Source organism: Triturus cristatus, chromosome 2_1 (assembly GCF_964204655.1).
Source record: "Triturus cristatus chromosome 2_1, aTriCri1.1, whole genome shotgun sequence".
NCBI lineage: Eukaryota > Metazoa > Chordata > Amphibia > Caudata > Salamandridae > Triturus > Triturus cristatus.
The window spans coordinates 551,364,482-551,384,509 of NC_140581.1; the positions used below are offsets into that span (position 1 = coordinate 551,364,482).

At 47.3% G+C, this 20,028-nt stretch overlaps 1 long non-coding RNA gene across 1 annotated transcript in view; it reads left to right on the plus strand.

The window, feature by feature from the left end:
* Positions 1–338: 338 nt before the first annotated feature.
* The window catches only part of LOC146865617 (uncharacterized), a 160,502-nt gene continuing 140,812 nt past the window's right edge, over positions 339–20,028 (plus strand). The window contains exon 1 of the long non-coding RNA XR_014976661.1: positions 339–418. This is a non-coding gene — a long non-coding RNA (uncharacterized LOC146865617). The remainder of the gene's footprint in view (positions 419–20,028) is intronic.

Below are 20,028 nucleotides of genomic sequence, written 5' to 3' on the forward strand. Positions count from 1 at the left end.
CGCCTCCATTCTGCAACACTCTTTCTGTTGAAGAGGAACACCGTGCTTCCCGTTAAACAGCGTCGTCACCAAATCGTGAATTTCTTACATTGTGAAATGCAAATGACAATCATAACAGAGACAATATGCGTTTAGAGACAGTACACATTAAAAATGGAATACGTGATAATTTCGAACAAAGGCCTGCGTGCCGGCGTCTTACCCTCCCATTGGAGAGCTGGGGGTTTAATGAGCTTTTAATCGAATGCGCTGCTCGCAGTTGTAAATTATTTGTTAGTACGGGATGCAATCAGCATGCTGATTATGGCTGCTTGTTTTTGTGATGCTAAACGCTAACGGGACGGAGTCGGCGGGTAGTGGGTTCGCCGCTCTGGGTTCGTCTCGTCTAGGACTGCCCGGGCTGCGGGTGCAGATAAAGGTGAGTGCTTCCATGGCCACTCTGACTGGGAGTCGGGGCAGTGTTGAGAAAAGCGCGCCAAAAGGACGCAGCGTCTTGGAAGAACTGCATGAATGGTTGTAGGGTAGGGAGGCCTAGGTTTAGAAGAACGCTCTAAATATATGTGACCGGTCTACCGACGAGTGCAGTGACCTGTTGCACTGCACTCTATGACGCACGTGTGCAGGGCTGTGTGCTGGGAGGGCCTCTGCCTCGCTGTGTATGTGATATGTTGGGTGCAAGGTGCGGGGACCTGATGCCCTTGGCTAGACTTGGTTGGGTCTCTGGGCACCTCACTGTGTCTCTGTACCCTTGGCGTTTCTGCTGCACGGCGGCCGTCTTGGCGCTGCGTTTGTGAGCCCTTCACTGTCTGTAGTATGTCTGCTGCAAGGTACAGAGACCTGCTGGCGTTGAATCTCTGAGTCTTTCGCGTATTTGTGTGATATGCCTGCTGCAAGGCGCGAGAGCTTCACGTGATGCCTGTGCGCAGGGCTGCACTGCGAACCTCCTAGTGTATTCGTGCATATCTGCTGCAGGCCCCATGACCCGGCTGCCGTGGCCTGACCTCGCCTGTCTGCTCCGCCTCGCTGGACCCTCTCCGGGTCGGCCTGCTGCCTGCGCGGGGGCCAGCCCCCAGCGGCCTGGCAGTGCCTCTGCGAGCCCATCACGGTAGACGAAAGCACCCACTGGCCCTGGACGTGCCTTCAGACGCACCAGGCGACGAATCCTTATTATCCAGACGTCTAGACGGATCCACGGCGCGAACACCATTACCATAATAACGCACCGGAACGCCGGCATTATTTTAGAAGCATTTTTAAAGTTTTTTCCCCCCCTAGTTCTAAATCATGTCTTCCTCGCTCACACCAGACACATTGTAATTGGAAGCAAATAAACCAACACTGCTTCGCTCCCTCCTACGTCAGTCTGTTGTCTGATAATGTCCATGCCTTTGTGCTGAATGTAAAGTTATTGCGCTTAAATGTTTTATATGCGAGTATTTATGTGTAGGTACGTTTGACAATTGATGTGCACGCACACACAGGCACGTTCACACAGATATACGCTTGTATAGGCTTCTGCGTGCATATTTAAGTGTCTTGTATGTTCTTTTATGCCTTTGATGGTTCTGCTGTTGAAGCCATTAAGCAAAAGTCTGGTTGTTTGTTACTATCACCAGATCCCAGACATTACATTATTTGACCATGATAAGTTACCATAATGTATATTTTATATCACAGGCTTTTTAAAAAACAAACATGTTTAATAAAATAAACCCCAGTTGACAGGCTATAGGTCAGTTAAAACCCTTAATTGTCGAGGATTATGTCATTGCCTCGATATACTGGCTTTACAGCAACTTTTGTTTGCGCATATGTGCATTATAAACAACCTGACGTGAACTTCAGACGTGTACGCACGCACACGTTCGCGCCACGACTTCAACACACATAAAGCTGCGATTTGGGCATCATTGTTTACGCTCTAGGCCCCGTAAGGGAATGGAAAGCTCTTTATCAATACCAATTCAATACAGTTGTTTGCTATTGAGCTCATGAGTGTGAGGGGCTTGACGTGATGTCAGGTCAGAGGGAGTCATTTGTATCAAACAGGCTTTGTGGGGGAATTATAAATTCCACGCTGGTTCGTCATGTTGTCCTTCGCTGTGTTTATTTCCCATAAATAACTGGGGCTGCTCTTTACCAGCTCCGGTTTATGACCCTGGAGGTTAAAAGCCTTTGACTGGCATTTGACCCCTGACCTCTTATAAATGTTATCTTATCAGCTCCTGCTTGTTAACTTGTAAGGAGAGCCGGTCCCCGGGGGCTGTGGGTGAAGGGGTGATTATGGATCCTCTTGAAGTGGGTGATTTTTTTCGACCAACCCGCGTCCTGGCATTGATTAGATGTTACCGAGGGGTTAACCATAACACCCCGGGCGCTCCTGCAAACCCTTGTTGGCGAGCAGTTATTTGGGGACTGCCCTCACGAGCGACGGCCTGAAATCAGTGACCCATATCCTCATTAAATAAGCTTCAAGTCGAACTACTTGCAGTGCCAAAATATAGACCTTGTTACCGTTTAAATATGTACATTTTAAGGTCGTATTTTTACCCTCAGAAATATATTTTGAACTTAGGTATCCAAAAATGTATGGTGTCATTTGGAAAAAGAACCTTTCATTTTTTGTTTTGTTTTAAAAGGCACCCTTTTATGTTTACCCGTATTCATCTTAACTATAAATGTGACAGCAGGGCCGTGCACCGCATAGGAATGTTTCTGAATGGAACAGTGGGGAGAAGATCCAAGATGGCCGACTGCTGCAGGTGTTTACATCTGGCAGGGTATTTTACTGCTGGGGACCAAGCGTTTCAGGGACTCACCTACCCTGAACCCGAGACGCAGGCAGACAGGGAGGCTGTGAACAGCAACAGGGTAGGGTAGGCGACCAGCTGCTGGGTTTTCGCATCGCCAGCCTCAGCCCTGTTTGTGTTGGAACGTAGTTCTTTCAACCGGTAGCAGGGGGCATTATATGTTGCCATCATTCTTGTTATCACCTGATTGGTCGGTGTTATTTCACAAGCATAAGTGGGTTGGCAACCTGGAATTCACGTCTATGACGTCATATTGGCGAATTATGGATTGTGAGTCACTAACATGACATCATTTTCACCAGCTAGATTTTCAGCCAAGTAGAAACTTAAACATGTTTCTCGTCACATGTGACGATTTCTCATTGCCCTTTGATGCTTAGTTGCCCTGTGGCCCTTTACACCACGTTCGGCCTCGTATTTCTCATCTATCGTGGATTCACGCCACACGAGCCTCTCGCGACACTTCAAGGCCGTGTACAGTGGTAAAGTGTCGGAATTGCTTGGTGCGAGGAGCGGGCACTCACCAAATATCTGTATTGCGCACAGGGCCAGCTCTAGGACGGTGCGATCGGTGCTTCCGCACCGGGCGCTGACCTGGGGTGGGGGCTTCATTTTTGCCCGGATATTAAAATATTAAAAGCACCTGCTGCTGCGTCCTGACCTCCAGCATTTTTGAGGCATCAATTGAAATGCCAAGATAACTCTGGTGATTAATCGCCTTCCTGCGAAGAGACCTGAGGTTTGTTAAGTGGAGGTTTTGACTCATCCTAAGGTAGCACAGAGGGTTAAAGTGCCTGGTGCTAAGAATGTATACCATGCAGATCACAAAGTGCACATAATGTAAATAGGTCTGTAGGTTACTGCTTCTGTAAGAGAGCTCCTCTTGTAATTTGTCGTTTGTAAGTCAAAATTCTAATATAGAACAATGAGCTATTCACTGTCATCAAAGAGCTGCATGCAAACTGCAAGGTATATGTTAGAGCTAGAAGTGTTTTTGCCCAGTTTTTCATCATCCTAAACTTGCCAAAAGGGTTCATTTGGGTAGAAATCAATTGTTAATATTAAAGAGAACCCCTATCAACGATGTTACATTTTACATTCTGAATTGGTGCTTTAAAGAATAAGGACCCTTAAACTATATGGCCTACCAGTATCGATGACATGCCATACCTTGCAGTACTGTCTGATGTAACATGTCCTATATACTCATTTACACACATATGATTGTCTCTGTGCAATGTGTGTGCGATGTAGAGTGCTCTGACACCTCACACTGCTATGAGTGGGGCTATACAACCAAATGGCTCTGAGAGACAGTGGTTATGGAGACTTGAGGGGCACTGTTAAAGGCTGCTAGTGAGGGGTGCCGAGGCAGGGGTGGTCATTGGGAGGGCGGTCACAAGCATTGGCGCACAGGGCGCTCCACCAGTGTGAACGCTGGCCCTGATGGCGTATTCGTACCATTTGCACGCCTGGAACGCGGCCACATGTTATCAAATACAACTCTAGGTGAACGGGACCCTGACGTCTTCACGTGTATCTGCTGTAAAAATATAAGTGGCAAACATCCCATTTAAAGCAAAATATGAATTAGCATAGATATGATTTTTTATACTGGAATGGCATATGGAATATTCCTCGAATTACAGTTAACCGACCCACCTGTCCTTGGTTCGCCTTCGCTGCTCGAATCTGCGTAAAAACAAATGCAGCATATGTGAGCAACCGACATAACGCGCGTCACTGGCGCAGCGCCTTTAAAGTGAGAGTTGCGCCTTCCGCCCTCAACAAACAGTGGGGCAGATTTATGAGCCCCTTGCGCCACTTTTGCGTCACTTTTCCCATGTTAAAAGTGACGCAAAAGTGGCGCAAGGGGCTCATAAATCTGCCCCAGTGTGCTCCTGTGCATGCCGCTCAGAGACAGGGAACCTCGAGTTTTACTGCATTGTACCTATGTGTACTTTTCATTTCTGACCTCAAACCTAAACATTGTTTCTGTTTCGCGAGTTATAGTGAATAGACCTACGTTCTCGCCTACAAATCACCCAAATTAGTCTGTGGTTAGTCTCTTGGTTGCACAGACGTATCACATAAAATAGCTGCATGCCAAGGACTGGGCATGAACGTTAGTAAATACAATATACAGAATTACACGATGAAAAGGTCAATCGTTTTACACGACTGCATTAAGTGGTAGAAAAGAGAACGTCTGAAAAACTGCGTCAACACCTTCGCTCACAGACATTCAAAGAGGGAATTAAATGAAAATACACACACGATTGTGAAACTGGACTCTGAACGGGTATATGATTTACAAACATATGCATGCGATAGGGAGATGCATTGATGGTTATGCGGTTTCAAGAATGTTTAAAATACTTTTCCAAGTCATGCACCCCTCACGTTCAACGAGTTTTATGTTTCTGGCTGAACAGGTGCAGTGTGTCTATGGAGGGGTTGAGACCAGAGCTTTCCATCAACACGCAGCTGCTTTAAGGTCGGCTTTTACAATTCTTTGCTGCGGTTCGTAAATTGTGTGAGAGTTGTACCTGTGCAAAGGTGCAGTGGGCGCGCCCGGTCACGTGCCCTAAAAGGACGTGCACGCGCTTTGGGGCCTTAAGGCTCACACAGCGCCTACTCTCAACTTCAAAGCTTGTTGCCCGCGATCAGGGAGAAAATGAACCCCCCGGTACAGTACGTTTGGGGTGCAAAATAAAAAATACAAAACATATGGTGTAATCTGGGTTATAAAAACGGCGATGTGAATCTCAACATACACAATTAAATTCACCTTTTACTTCCAATGTAAAGGGAATACCCTTTTATGGAAATATTCGGGAACCTATTGGCGTGTTCTATGAGGACAACAAAAAAGAATAATTAAATAAAACAGAGTTATTTTTCTATTCCCAATAGGTTGTTTTGTTCACTTTGGAAAAAGAGTGCGGGGCTTGTTTTTTGGCGAGGCGTGTGTCGAGAGTATATCTGCTCTGTCGATCACTTAGCAGCTGTACTTAACGTAGCTGCGGTGTAAACAATTCCTTTATGTCCGACCTTCAAAAATCAGTCGGTAGAATGCGTCTGTCTTTCCCTTTCATTTCGCCTCTTTCTATTCCCCACCTCCACACGGACAGAAAACTGACCAGTGGAATGGTCGTTCTTCCCACTGCACTTTCCTTCCTGTCAGGGTTTCCTTAGTTCTGCACCCCCCCCCCCCCCCCTCTGCCTCTCACTCCAAAGCGCCTAGTAAAATCCAAGAAGCGCCGTCCTCTAATGCGGAGCGGTGCACGCGTGAGGACCGGGCTGTAGGGAGAGCAGGGTTCAGTGCTCTCCTCACAAAACAGACCCGTCCGTGAAGTTAGCAGCTCTGGCCGTTCTTCCTGTCCGTGACCCTGTCCGTGCACTCTGTGTAACTGCATGTGTGCACACCTCAGCATCGGTGTGTGTGCTCTCAGTCGCGTTAGTCTGTGTTTTTGCTTACGTTTTGTCTTACCCTAGGTGCTCTAGTGTGAGTATATGTGTTATTGTTTCAGTGTGTGCACCCGCTTGTGTCACGGAGTACCGTGGAGTCGGTGCGCGTGTGCGTGTGTGCGTGTACGCTCTTGCGTCAGTGTCGTTACACGTTCTTCTGTGTGTGCGCAAAGCTTTGACTAGGTGTGCGAATGTTTTTGTGTTTATGGGTCCACTTATGCATTCCTGTCGCCTCTGCATCACAGTGTGCGTGTACTCTTGTGTCAGCACGTGTGTCTCACAGAACATTTTTTTTGTTAGTGCTTGTGTGCCCGTTGGTCTGAGTGTGCATGCGCTCTCGAATCAATATGTTTGTGCCCCAGCGTGTGTGTTCTCCTGTGTCAGGGTGTGTATGCTCTTGTGTCCAATTGTGTGCATAGTCTTATGTCAGTGCCTTTAAGCTCCTGTGTCAATATGTGTATATTCTTACGTCAGTATTGTATGTGTTTTCGTATCACATTGAATGCGCTTCTGTCACCCTATATATGGGCTTGTAAGTTTGTGTATTCTTTAGTGTCAGTGTGTGCTCGTGTCGGTTTTGTGTATGATCTTGTAGTGTCTCTATTCTCTTGTGGCAGAGGTTCTTTTATCTTCTGTCAGATTGTGTACACACGATCAGTATTAAGGTGCTGCTGTGTCAGTGTTTTATGTGCTTTTGTATTATTGTGTATACGTTTGTGTGTCAGGGTGATCTGGTGTCAGATAGTGTACGTTCTTATGCCAGCGTGTGGGTTTTCGTTTGTCATGTGAATGTGCTCTTGTGCCTGTGTGTGCTATTGTTCAAGTATGTGTGTGTACACTAGTATGCCAGTGGAAAGGTATGCTCTGGTGCCTGTGTGCGTGCTGCTCCTGTGACAGAGTGCGTGTATACTATGGTGTCAGGCTGCGTGTGCTCTTGTCTGGGTGTTCTGTGCTCAGTGTACGCATTCTTGTTTTAGACTGCGTGTGTGCTCTTGTATCACAGAATGCGTGCTGCTTTTGTGTTACATTATGTATGCTTGTGTGTCAGGATGTTCGGGCTTATGTCCTAGTGTGTAGGATTTTGCTTTTGGTTGTCTGTTATTATGACTGCATGTGTGTGTTCTTTTTCAGTGTGTATACGTTGTTCAGTCAGTGAGCAAACTATTGTGCGTCCACGTGTGCTTATGGCTCCGTGATCATGTGTCACTGTGTGTACTCTTCTGACAACGTGTCATCTTCTCGTGTCAGAGTGCGTGTATGATAGGTCAGAGTGTGTGTGCTCTGGACAGTGTGTGTTCTCATTTCATTGGGTGCACGTCCTCGTGTCAGAGGTTGTGTATATGTCAGAGGGTTTGTGCTCTGGACTGTGTGTTCTCATCTCATTGGGTGCACGTCCTTGTGTCAGAGGTTGTGTATATGTCAGAGGGTGTGTGCTCTGGACTGTGTGTGTTCTCATTTCATTGGATACACGTCCTCGTGTCAGAGGTTGTGTATATGTCAGAGGGTGTGTGCTCTGGACTGTGTGTGTTCTCATCTCATTGGGTACAAGTCCTCGTGTCAGAGGTTGTGTATATGTCAGAGGGTGTGTGCTCTGGACTGTGTGTGTTCTCATCTCATTGGGTGCACGTCCTTGTGTCAGAGGTTGTGTATATGTCAGAGGGTGTGTGCTCCGGACTGTGTGTGTTCTCATCTCATTGGGTACACGTCCTCGTGTCAGAGGTTGTGTATATGTCAGAGGGTGTGTTCTCTGGACTGTGTGTTCTCATCTCATTGGGTGCACGTCCTTGTGTCAGAGGTTGTGTATATGTCAGAGGGTGTGTGCTCTGGACTGTGTGTGTTCTCATTTCATTGGATACACGTCCTCGTGTCAGAGGTTGTGTATATGTCAGAGGGTGTGTGCTCTGGACTGTGTGTGTTCTCATCTCATTGGGTACAAGTCCTCGTGTCAGAGGTTGTGTATATGTCAGAGGGTTTGTGCTCTGGACTGTGTGTGTTCTCATCTCATTGGGTGCACGTCCTTGTGTCAGAGGTTGTGTATATGTCAGAGGGCGTGTGCTCCGGACTGTGTGTGTTCTCATCTCATTGGGTACACGTCCTCGTGTCAGAGGTTGTGTATATGTCAGAGGGTGTGTGCTCTGGACTGTGTGTGTTCTCATCTCATTGGGTACAAGTCCTCGTGTCAGAGGTTGTGTATATGTCAGAGGGTGTGTGCTCTGGACTGTGTGTGTTCTCATCTCATTGGGTACAAGTCCTCGTGTCAGAGGTTGTGTATATGTCAGAGGGTGTGTGCTCTGGACTGTGTGTGTTCTCATTTCATTGGGTACACGTCCTCGTGTCAGAGGTTGTGTATATGTCAGAGGGTGTGTGCTCCGGACTGTGTGTTCTCATCTCATTGGGTACAAGTCCTCGTGTCAGAGGTTGTGTATATGTCAGAGGGTGTGTGCTCTGGACTGTGTGTGTTCTCATCTCATTGGGTACAAGTCCTCGTGTCAGAGGTTGTGTATATGTCAGAGGGTGTGTGCTCCGGACTGTGTGTGTTCTCATCTCATTGGATACACGTCCTCGTGTCAGAGGTTGTGTATATGTCAGAGGGTGTGTGCTCTGGACTGTGTGTGTTCTCATCTCATTGGGTACACGTCCTCGTGTCAGAGGTTGTGTATATGTCAGAGGGTGTGTGCTCCGGACTGTGTGTTCTCATCTCATTGGGTACAAGTCCTCGTGTCAGAGGTTGTGTATATGTCAGAGGGTGTGTGCTCTGGACTGTGTGTGTTCTCATCTCATTGGGTACAAGTCCTCGTGTCAGAGGTTGTGTATATGTCAGAGGGTGTGTGCTCTGGACTGTGTGTGTTCTCATCTCATTGGATACACGTCCTCGTGTCAGAGGTTGTGTATATGTCAGAGGGTGTGTGCTCTGGACTGTGTGTGTTCTCATCTCATTGGGTACAAGTCCTCGTGTCAGAGGTTGTGTATATGTCAGAGAGTGTGTGCTCTGGACTGTGTGTGTTCTCATCTCATTGGGTACAAGTCCTCGTGTCAGAGGTTGTGTATATGTCAGAGAGTGTGTGCTCTGGACTGTGTGTGTTCTCATCTCATTGGATACACATTCTCGTGTCAGAGGTTGTGTATATGTCAGAGGGCGTGTGCTCCGGACTGTGTGTGTTCTCATCTCATTGGGTACACTTCCTTGTGTCAGAGTGTGCGGCCTTGTATTAGAACATGTGTTTTTTTCTGCTAGAGTATGCACGCTCGTGTGTCAGGGTGTGTGGTAATATGGCATTTCATAGTTTGTAGGCTCTTGCATCAGGTGAGTAAGCTTTCGTGTGTCAGTGTGCATGCGCTGGTGTGTCTGTGTGTGCTCATGTGCCACTGTATGTGCTCTTCTGGCGCGGTGTGCTTACCACTGTGCCAGCGTGTGCATTAACTTGTATCAGTGGCTGCTTGTGTGTGTGTCTGTGTGAGTGTGTGTGCGCGCGCATTCATTGTCTCTTGTGCCAGTGTGCGCGTTCCATTATCAGGTGAGTGCGTTTCGGGTTCTGAGTCATAAAGAGGATGAAAGCAGGAAGATGCACTGAATGGGTTCCGAACATTTATTTCAAATATTGCAAACGGACACAGCTTTCCTACGTTTGTAAACAGAATGAGTGCCCTGGTGAAGTGTGTCGAGGCGCTTGCCTTATGGATGTTATGCATGGCCCCCATATTGCTAGATGCCCTGCATTGCCCCATATCGCCAGGTACGAAAGGGGCCTCTTGCCCCCATGTGCCAACCCAACATTTATAGCTACGCACAAACAGGACAGACTCGGTTTCCACGTTAGTTCGCGTTGCTGCCGCACCACAGTTACACGCTCTGTCTTATAGAGCGGACTATTGCCCTAAAACCAACCACGACATTCCTACAATAGCAGTGTCACTCCACACGACGAATTGTATTAGGCAATGTATATTGGAGCTTTGGGACACTTTGTATTAGAAAGTGTTTTTGCCTAGGCTGGCAAAAGGCACTTGTCGCTCTCGGCCTTCTCGACGGGACAGGCCATGGTGTGGACGAACGCTCCTGTCTAAGTGTGAGTTGATCTGGGCACACGAGTGTAAGCGCCTGTACGTGAACGTTCGCCTCTCTCTCTTATACCGAATGCGTATTTTTTCTTACTTTATGTGTACAGTGTGTGTTAATGCGTGGGCGTGTATGCCCTTGCGTGTTCGTTTTTTATGGATCTGTGTGTCTTTCTGGGTGTACCAGTCTCTTTCTGTTTATATTTGTTTTGGTCTACGCGTGTGTCTTTCTTTGTATGTGTTGTAGTCTCTAAATATAGATGTGTGCACATATGTGTTTTCCTGTGTCTATTCCTCTGGGGTCTACACGTGTTATATTGGAAATGCTCTTACTACCCTTGTATGAGTCTGGAAGTTTGCTTTTGGCGATGATTGTCTGATGTGTAAGTGTTTTTGTGCATGTGCACACGTTTGTGTGTGTGTTTATGAATCTGTTCAGTTGTTGTTTACTCGTGAGTTTATCATTATGTTTGTATGTGTGAATGTGTGTGCACATATTAATAATGTGATGGGAGTGGGTTATTTCTGACATGCAGGCTGGTAGGAGTTACTATGTTCGCTTCTTTCTGATTCCCACAGCCCTCCATCATTGAACCCCTTTACTTTGTGATTTACGAGGATGGGGCCTCGGGGGGAAGCGGGCGCGAGCCGTCTCCCCCCGGGGTTTTCGCCCGCATGGTGCAGGCGACCGAGGGATGATTAGCGCGCGCAGGGGAAGATAGTAGCGGCGCGCGGGTGGCGGGAGGCTGCATTACGTAAAGGATAGGAGCGGCGGCGGGAAAGCACGGTGACGGTGGGCGCTTGCTCTCGCCTCAGCTGTAATGGCGGATGAGGAGCGTCTGCGTGAGGCGCTGCGCTTCATTAATGAAGCTGGACGGGGAGACCTTTTGGTTCCAGGTTGGCAGGAGGTGGAAGTGGTGACACGGCGCCCCCCGAAGCGGAAAGCAGCAGGTGGTGTGAGGAAGGCGGTGGAGGCGTGTTTACCGCCCCCTCCTACGCAGAAGGCAGTGAAGAAGGCAACAGTTTTCAAGGTGAGAGCGCCTAGTGAGGAGAGGCCAAGAAACACCTTGAGAGCCAAGGGGGGGCGCAGAGTGCACTCGCTTTCTCCAGCAGCGCTAGCAGAGAGGCCAGTGGATTTGGGTGCTTCGCCGTTGTCGAGAGGAGCACGGGAGTTGCCTACAAATAACGCTTTTGAAGAAGAGGACCAGACAGTGGGGAAACAGGCAGGCTATGTAAGTCGGCCGGTAAGGGGGAGGGGCAGAGGAAGGGCAGGATGGCTGCAGACTCAAGAAAAGGGCTTTGGGAAGCAAGCACTGGCTGAGACAAAAGGTCACAGTACTTTTCAGGAGAGAGAAGTGATGGCTGGGCAAAGTCGCGGGACTAAAACATTAATGTTTCAAAAGCCAGCCCCCCTGGTGGAATATTCTAGTGGCAGTGAGTTAGAGGAGGAGGTTGGCCCTGGAGATGAAGAAGCGCGTTCAGACAGTGATGGGGGAGAGGTGGAGATTTTGGGGCACGAGTTACGAGACAGGCATTTCGGCCTGTTTGGGGTACAACAACAGCATGATGGCGAAGAAGAGGAGCAGTCTAGGCATTTAGTGAGAAAAGTATTTGGATTAGACAAGGACAGCAGACATAAAGTTACTGAAGGCATGTTCATGGTGGAACAAGAGCAATATGATTACCCAGACTTTCATAATTATATGGTCAAGCATGGATTGCAGGGCACTCGCTTTAGCCAGGAGTTTATTTTCCCGAAAGCGCGTCAGCCGCCTGGGGGGAACAAGCCGCAGGAGGATGCAGAGAACGATGTTGGGGGTCACTGGGTATGGGAGGAGCACTCGTCGGAACCTGTGCAGCGGCAGGGGAAGTCAACAAGTTGTTGTGGGCAGCGCCAGGGAAAAGACGTACAGCGGGTTCTTGGGAGCAGGAGCGGCTTTCATGAATTTCAAGCTGGTAAGCTGCCACATTGGCAAAAAGAATCAGGAGGAGTAACAAAGCTTGTTTCCGGAACGGCCTCAGATAAGAGTGCCTTTACTAGCGGACCACGAGCGGGTCAAATTTTTACGGACAGACCACTTGAGCGGGGGCCTGTTTTAAATTGGAGGACTTACGATGGGGGAGTGGGTGATGGCGAACTCCCGGGGGGTAGTGCTACCGGTGGGGTTTATGCAGATGACCGGAGTAGATTTACAGGTTTTCACAAAGATAAAGAAAAGGGTGTTAGGCCACAATTTGTAAGCAGGAAAGAAGGTGATGTTGGGGGAGCGGGGGGGTTGAAGGGGGCAATTATTTCTGCTAGCTCTTTACAGGATTCAAGTGCTGGTCAGGAAGAGAACACAGAACGTCGTCGGGAATATCAAGAGCGGATTTCTCGTACGGACTTCCAGAGGAGGGCGGACCAGCTGTCAACCGGTAAGCGTTGGTGGGCAGCTTGGGAGGAGGAAGAAAGGGATTTATTGGGCATAGGTACTCAAACTATGAGGAGGGCACGTGAGGCTGAGCCAGTAATTGGGCAAGTCGGGGAGACTCAGATTAAAGACAGAACCGAGGTAACTCCAAGGTCGACAGCAGAAAAGGAGGGAAGGGTTCAGAAGAGGTTACCATATATGGGTCTAGCTATGCCGCTAGGGTCACATCTATCACTAAAAACCAAACAGCGCATATGGGATCACGAATTTGTCGATGTATACAGGTTGCTGCATCGGGAATTGCAGGCTAAAGAAGGGTCCAAGGAGGAAGAACTAGAGCTTGCTAGGAGGCCTAGGGTGCCTCGTAGTATAGAGAACTGGACGTCAGCCTTTTTTATATATGCTAGCATTTACTGCGAAAAGTATCCGGAAAGGGCAGTGGCATTATTTAAGTACATGGATGTGGTGCGTAAGGCTCATATGCATTTTGGAGGTTTTGCGTGGCTTAACTACGATGAGGAGTTCAGAGCAAGGATGTCTATTTGTCCGGATAAAACGTGGGGGGACGTAGATGCAGAGCTCTGGTTACAGTGGATGTCGTCAGTACATCCTCCGGCTACGACTCATACTGCAAGTGGTTTGCCTGTGATGTACCGGCCTTTTCTCGGGCGTCCCGCCCAGACTGGGGCGGGTTCTTTGGGAAAAGATCAAGGAGCAGGGTCAGGAGCGTGTTGGAATTATAATCGAGGATATTGCTCTAGGCAATTTTGTCGATTTAAACACGAATGCTCACAGTGTGGGGGAAAACATGCACTCTTACAATGTTTTGCTAAGATCTCAGGGGGTGTTGGACAGAGATTTCAAGATCAAGGGCAATGGCCGCGGGGTGGAGGAGGAGGACGGGGAGGAGCTGGCTTGCCTTATGCAAAGGGCGCATACTCCAATTAAGTGGGAGAAGCTGGTTTTCTGGCTAAATAAATATCCCGATGGGAGAGCAGCGGCTAAGTTGTTTTGGGGGCTTAAGGATGGTTTTCGGATAAGTTATCAAGGTCCTCGGCAACGTCGGTGGGCAGATAATTTGAAGTCAGCCAAGCAGCATCCGGAAGTGGTAAGGGCGAAGCTCGAGGAAGAAGTGAGGTTGGGTAGAATAGCAGGTCCCTTCAAAAGATGCCCACTACAACGGTTGATAGTTTCCCCGTTGGGAGTCATTCCAAAGAAAGTCCCAGGTGAATTTAGAATGATACAACATTTGTCCTGGCCGGAAGGAGGGTCGGTGAATGACTTCATAGCTCAGGAAGATGCAGCTGTTTCGTACACAACGATTGACGAAGCATTAAAGATGGTAACTGCTTTGGGGAAAGGTACATTGCTAGCGAAGTGCGACATTCAGTCTGCATTTAGATTGATTCCAATTCACCCGGCCGACTTTGAGCTGTTGGGGATCTACTTTGAAGAACATTACTATGTTGATAAGGTGCTGCCCATGGGATGCGCTGTTTCTTGCTCCTTATTTGAAATGTTCAGCTCCTTTTTCCAGTGGGTAGTGAGGCAGACTTGTTTGAAAGGCAATTTATGTCATTATTTGGATGATTTTATGTTTATGGGCAAGTCTGGTGCTGATGATTGTGCAGTTATTTTGGGTCATTTTCAAAGGATGGCTGCTTACATGGGAGTTCCGCTGGCCCCAAATAAAACGGAAGGCCCGGCCACGAACATGGTTTTTTTGGGAGTGGAGATTGACACCGACCTTATGATGGCCAGGCTTCCCATGAATAAACTTAATGAAATAAAGGATTGTGTTCAACATGCCTTGGGAAAAGGTAAAATGCAATTGAGACAAGTTCAGAAGTTACTAGGGTATCTGGCTTTTGCATGCAGAGTGGTAAGAGCTGGGAGAACGTTCTGTAGGCAGTTGGGTTTCGCAATGTCAGGGGCCACGTTGCCCCATCACAGGGTGAGGTTGACGTCTGCCATCAAGGAGGACTTACAGATATGGTTGCATTTTCTAGAGGATTTTAACGGAGTACCGTTGAGATTTATTGAAGACATCACCCTGTGGCAGGTGCAAGTGTTTTCCGATGCATCGGGGGCCCATGGTTTTGGGATTTTCTGGGATGGGAGGTGGTGCGCGGAACAATGGCCACAAATCTGGAAAGTGCAAGGTCGCAGTATAGCTTTTTTGGAGATGTTCCCATTGCTAGTAGCATTAGCAGTCTGGGGAGAAGAGTTAAAGAACAGAACAGTGTTATTTAATGTGGATAATATGACGGTGGTCAATTTAGTGAATCATCAAAAGGCCAAAGACTTGAGAGTACTCCGTTTACTCAGAACTTTTATGTTATTCAGCCTTAAGTTGAATATGGTATTTAAGGCTAAGCATATTCAAGGGGCTAAAAATAACATAGCGGATGCCCTTTCTCGTTTCCAGTGGTGCAGGTTCCGGGAATTGGCTCCTGGGGCAGATGCAATCAAAACGGTTGTTCCCTCCAACATCTGGGCCCTAGGGGACTGAGAGTGGTGCAACTCGTGGAGAAGTCCATAGCGAAGTCTACGCAAAGGAGCTACGAGCAGGCTTGGAAAGAGTTTACAAGTTACGTAACTCGTGACACTGACATGGGACATATGAATGTAGACACTTCCAAGGTTCTAGATTTTGTGCTATTTTTAGTGGGCAAAGGTTTATCGCCTACCACGATAGCGGGAAAATTGGCAGGAGTTTCATTCTACGGTCAGCTACTGTGGGGAAAAGACCCTGTAGATAGTGTTTTGATAAAGAGAATTTTAAGAGGCCATGGTAAGGAGCAGCTGAAAAAACCAAAGACTCGAAAACCCATCACTTTTATTTTGTTGAGACAGTTAATTGAAAGTTTAAAGGTTATTTGTTACAATAGTCATGAAGTGCAGGTTTTTAGATTATGTATGATTTGGCTGTTTTTCGGTGCGTTTAGAGTATCCGAGTTGCTGGGTTTGACAGAAGATTTAGGTTTGTCAAGTTCAGATGTTGCCACATCGGGCCATACCATTAGGATTTGGTTGAATAGATCCAAGACCGATCAGTTAGGGAGGGGAACATGGATTCATTTGAAAGGTTCGAATGTGGATGAATGTTGCCCGGTGTGCGAATGGAGTACGTTCAGATTGAATAGTGCTTTTAAAGAAGGTCCAATTTTTGTTCACGCCACGGGTAAAAAAGTGACGAGTTATCAACTGTTGAGTGTGTTGCGAAAAACACTGTTATGGGTGGGGCAAGATCCCTCAGCCTTTGGAACACATTCATTTCGCATAGGCGCAGCGTCAGAGGCTGCAAAGTTAGGTTTGGGATGGGATACCATTAAACGCATCGGAAGATGGAAATCTGATTGTTGTACAAGATACGTTAAGAGATAATGGGCACGGCAGGTGGTGGTTTAACTGTTAGTATTATTAGTTATGTTGATGTTCTTTCTTTTTCACGTAGGTGACATTCGGAACATCGGTGCCCATAAACAACAGATTTGGCTCTTAGGACATTCGTTCATCAAATGGGCAGGGATATTTGCAAGCCATCAGCATTATGGACGCTCCCTGGGAATACCTAGTGCGAGTCACGAAGTTCTTTGGTGTGGTAAGGGGGGTATGACGTGGGATTGTTTATTTCCATTATTAGTTAAGCTTAGCCAAGAGAGAGGTCATCCCGATCTATTATTGCTTCATTTGGGAGAGAACGACCTGGTTTCGTTGTCAGGTTTGGTTTTAATTAAGAAAATGCAGCTCGATCTGGCAGTGTTAAAAAGCAATTGGCTGGGTACGAGCATCGTGTGGACAGAATTTGTTAGTAGACAAACATGGAACAATGCACGGAGCAACACGGCGATGGAAAAAGCTAGGAAGAAATTAAACCGTGCCATGAAAGTGTTCTGTGCGGGAATGGGAATTAAAGTAATGGCACACGAGAACATCACTATTAAAGAGCCCCATTTGTTCAGGGCTGATGGGGTGCATCTGTCTGACTTTGGACTTTCATACTACATTATGGAGATTAGAGATCTGTTGGCACAAGAATTAAATGTTAGCTTGTGGTGTGCGGGTAATGTAGAATAAATGTTGTGGGCTACAAATTTAGCTGGGGGGGGGTCAGGAAAACTCAAGGTTTTCCTGAGTGGCGGAGTTGGGGGTGGGTCAAGTCAAGAGCGGATTTTGATCACCCTCACAGGGGGAGGGGGGAGGAGGGGAGGGGGGAAAAGGAGAACAAATACGGTAAAGGGAAAAGGGGAAAAGGTTTGAAAAGAATGCAATGGAAGTTTACTCAAGTTACAAGTTTAAAGAAAATGAAATAACACAAAAGGTTTGGCATTTATGGTTTTGGCTGTTTTTACTAAATTGATTGGTTTCGGATAAAGTTTGTCACCTAGTCTTAAATAAAGTGGCCTTTTACCTACAATTGGTTGTTGGAGTCTGCATTATTTGTGGGCGATGGGGCCTCGGGGGGAAGCGGGCGCGAGCCGTCTCCCCCCGGGGTTTTCGCCCGCATGGTGCAGGCGACCGAGGGATGATTAGCGCGCGCAGGGGAAGATAGTAGCGGCGCGCGGGTGGCGGGAGGCTGCATTACGTAAAGGATAGGAGCGGCGGCGGGAAAGCACGGTCCCACCCGCCCACCCCATATATATAAAAAAAAAAAAAAAAAAAAAAATGGGTGTGTATATAGGTGTATGTATTTATGTGTGTATGTGTATATATATATATATATATGTGTGTGTATATATATATATATATATATATATGTGTGTGTATGTGTTTGTATATGTATATATATGTAAATAATAATAAAAAAATAAAAAAAGAATGTATAAAAAAAAAAAAAAAAAAAAAAAAAAAAAAAAAAGGTGCAAGGTCTGATGCACTTTACATTGTCATGACGGTGATTTGTTTGTTCTTGCCACGGTTAGGACAGGTGACATACCACAGAAGCTACAGAGGCGGAGTTGGGGGTGGGTCAAGTCAAGAGCGGATTTTGATCACCCTCACAGGGGGAGGGGGGAGGAGGGGAGGGGGGAAAAGGAGAACAAATACGGTAAAGGGAAAAGGGGAAAAGGTTTGAAAAGAATGCAATGGAAGTTTACTCAAGTTACAAGTTTAAAGAAAATGAAATAACACAAAAGGTTTGGCATTTATGGTTTTGGCTGTTTTTACTAAATTGATTGGTTTCGGATAAAGTTTGTCACCTAGTCTTAAATAAAGTGGCCTTTTACCTACAATTGGTTGTTGGAGTCTGCATTATTTGTGGGCGAATAGCATAGACTTGAATTGACAGAAATGTTGGAAATTTATTTTCTGAAAACTAAGACTCAGTCGTCCATCAGTTTGGCGGTGCATGCGTGTTTATTGTTGTGTGCGTGCGGTTGTGTTGGTGCGTGAGTGAGTGGGGCCTGTTCTTCTCGTTGTAAAGACGGCCTCGCGCTCCAGCATGCGCGCGAGCCATTGAACCCACATAAATGAGCCCCTCGCGCCAGGAAGTGATGTCAGTTTATGAGAATGTGAGGCAAGAGTTTTTGATATGACGAGGGAGGCTTGGCGCTGCTAGTTTGGGCGGGTGTGTGAGGAGTGGGACTGACAGCGAGGCACAGCTCTTGCTTCCAGGGCCTGAAGAGCTTAAGGACATACTCATTTTCTCTAGTTTCGAAGTGCCTTGAAACATATAGTTCACTTTTTAGCCCCCCCCCCCCACAACCCTCACGTCTTTTTCACTTTCTAAACCTCCCTCCACAACCCTCACGTCTTTTTCACGTTCTAAGACTCCCCCCACAACCCTCAAGTCGTTTTCACGTTCTAGCCCTCCCCCCACAACCCTCAAGTCGTTTTCACGTTCTAGCCCTCCCCCCACAACCCTCAAGCTTTTTTCGCCTAAAAATAAAATCAAGCACTGTCATATTACAGATTTTTCTCCAAATGCTCTAAACCAATATGCATTTGGCCCGCTAATAGAAAACACATCCCGCCCTTGTAGCAACAAAGACCCTCATTCATTTAAGATGGCCTCGTGGGAGAGGAAGGGGGTTTGGTAAAATTAGCGGCCTGTCCTGGTATTTGGAGAGAAAGAGTGACAACTTATTGGTAGTTCTCAAGGAATCATTTATATTTCACACTCGAGCAGGCAGCTGATTTGAGATGGTCCCCTTAGCATAACAAAGGCCCGGAGCCTGTGAACTTCAGCAACCTTTCGACCTCTTAGCTGCTGCGATGAATAGCCCCCCAGTCCTGCCTATGGAGGCCTCGCAAAGCTCCCCTGTTCGTGGCTAAATTGTTAATCAGGGTAATTTAATATAGTTTTCAATATGCCTCATCTCTCATTGGCAAAGTATTCACGGCCTTGAACCCCCTCCTCCCGGTCCCCACTTCTATTCAGGCTGTGAGAGGGGCAGCTGCAGACAAACCCCCGTGAACTGCCGCGCGCACCAGAGGTTCCCACAAACCGCGCCCGGCCGCGAGGCACTCCAACGTGAACCTGGGCTCCCAGACTATTTACCCACACAAAACAATAACCAGCCCCGTCTTGGGCACAGGAGCAGCGGAAAACAGTTTAAAGTTCTCTAGATAGCAGATATCCAGACAAACAGACACATGCACACTCCGCGAAGGGAAACAGAGCCTTCCGGGCATTGGGGCATTTTTTTGGTATTTAAGACGCAGGCAGCGTTTTCTTTTGTAAAATAAAAACGCACATAAGCTGTTCGAAAGGGAACATAACAGGAAAGAAAGCATGTATCTCTTCTAGTACACAGGTCGGGGTAATTCTTTATAGCCTGAATGAAGAAAATAACCAAATTTAAAGTTGAGGAAAGGAGTGGTTCCTATAAAATGGGGCTTACACATCAATCACTGTGTGTGTGTATTTTATACAGATAGAGATGCACAGAGTGTAATATGCTATTTATTACCGATGGGGGCCATGACTCGTGAGAGACAAACACAGGGCCGGACTGGCAACTCAAAGCAGCCCTGGCAGTTTTGTCAGACACTGGCCCCCACCACCGAGGCAAGGGGGCAAGTGTAAAGCACCACTGCTTACCAAAACCGGCCCCAGCTCTGCTGCTTGCTTTTGTTACTGGGGCCAATATTGCAGCATCGCTGCAAAACCTGCCCCCAGTAATAAAACCGACCTGCACACTTACGGCCTCCCGGGCAACCGCCGATGCCCACTATGGCCAGTCCGGCCCTTGATAAGCATAGAGTGATTCATGATGTCGCTCCCCTCCCTCAACCATGGTCATAAATAGCATATTATATTCTACGCAACTACATAC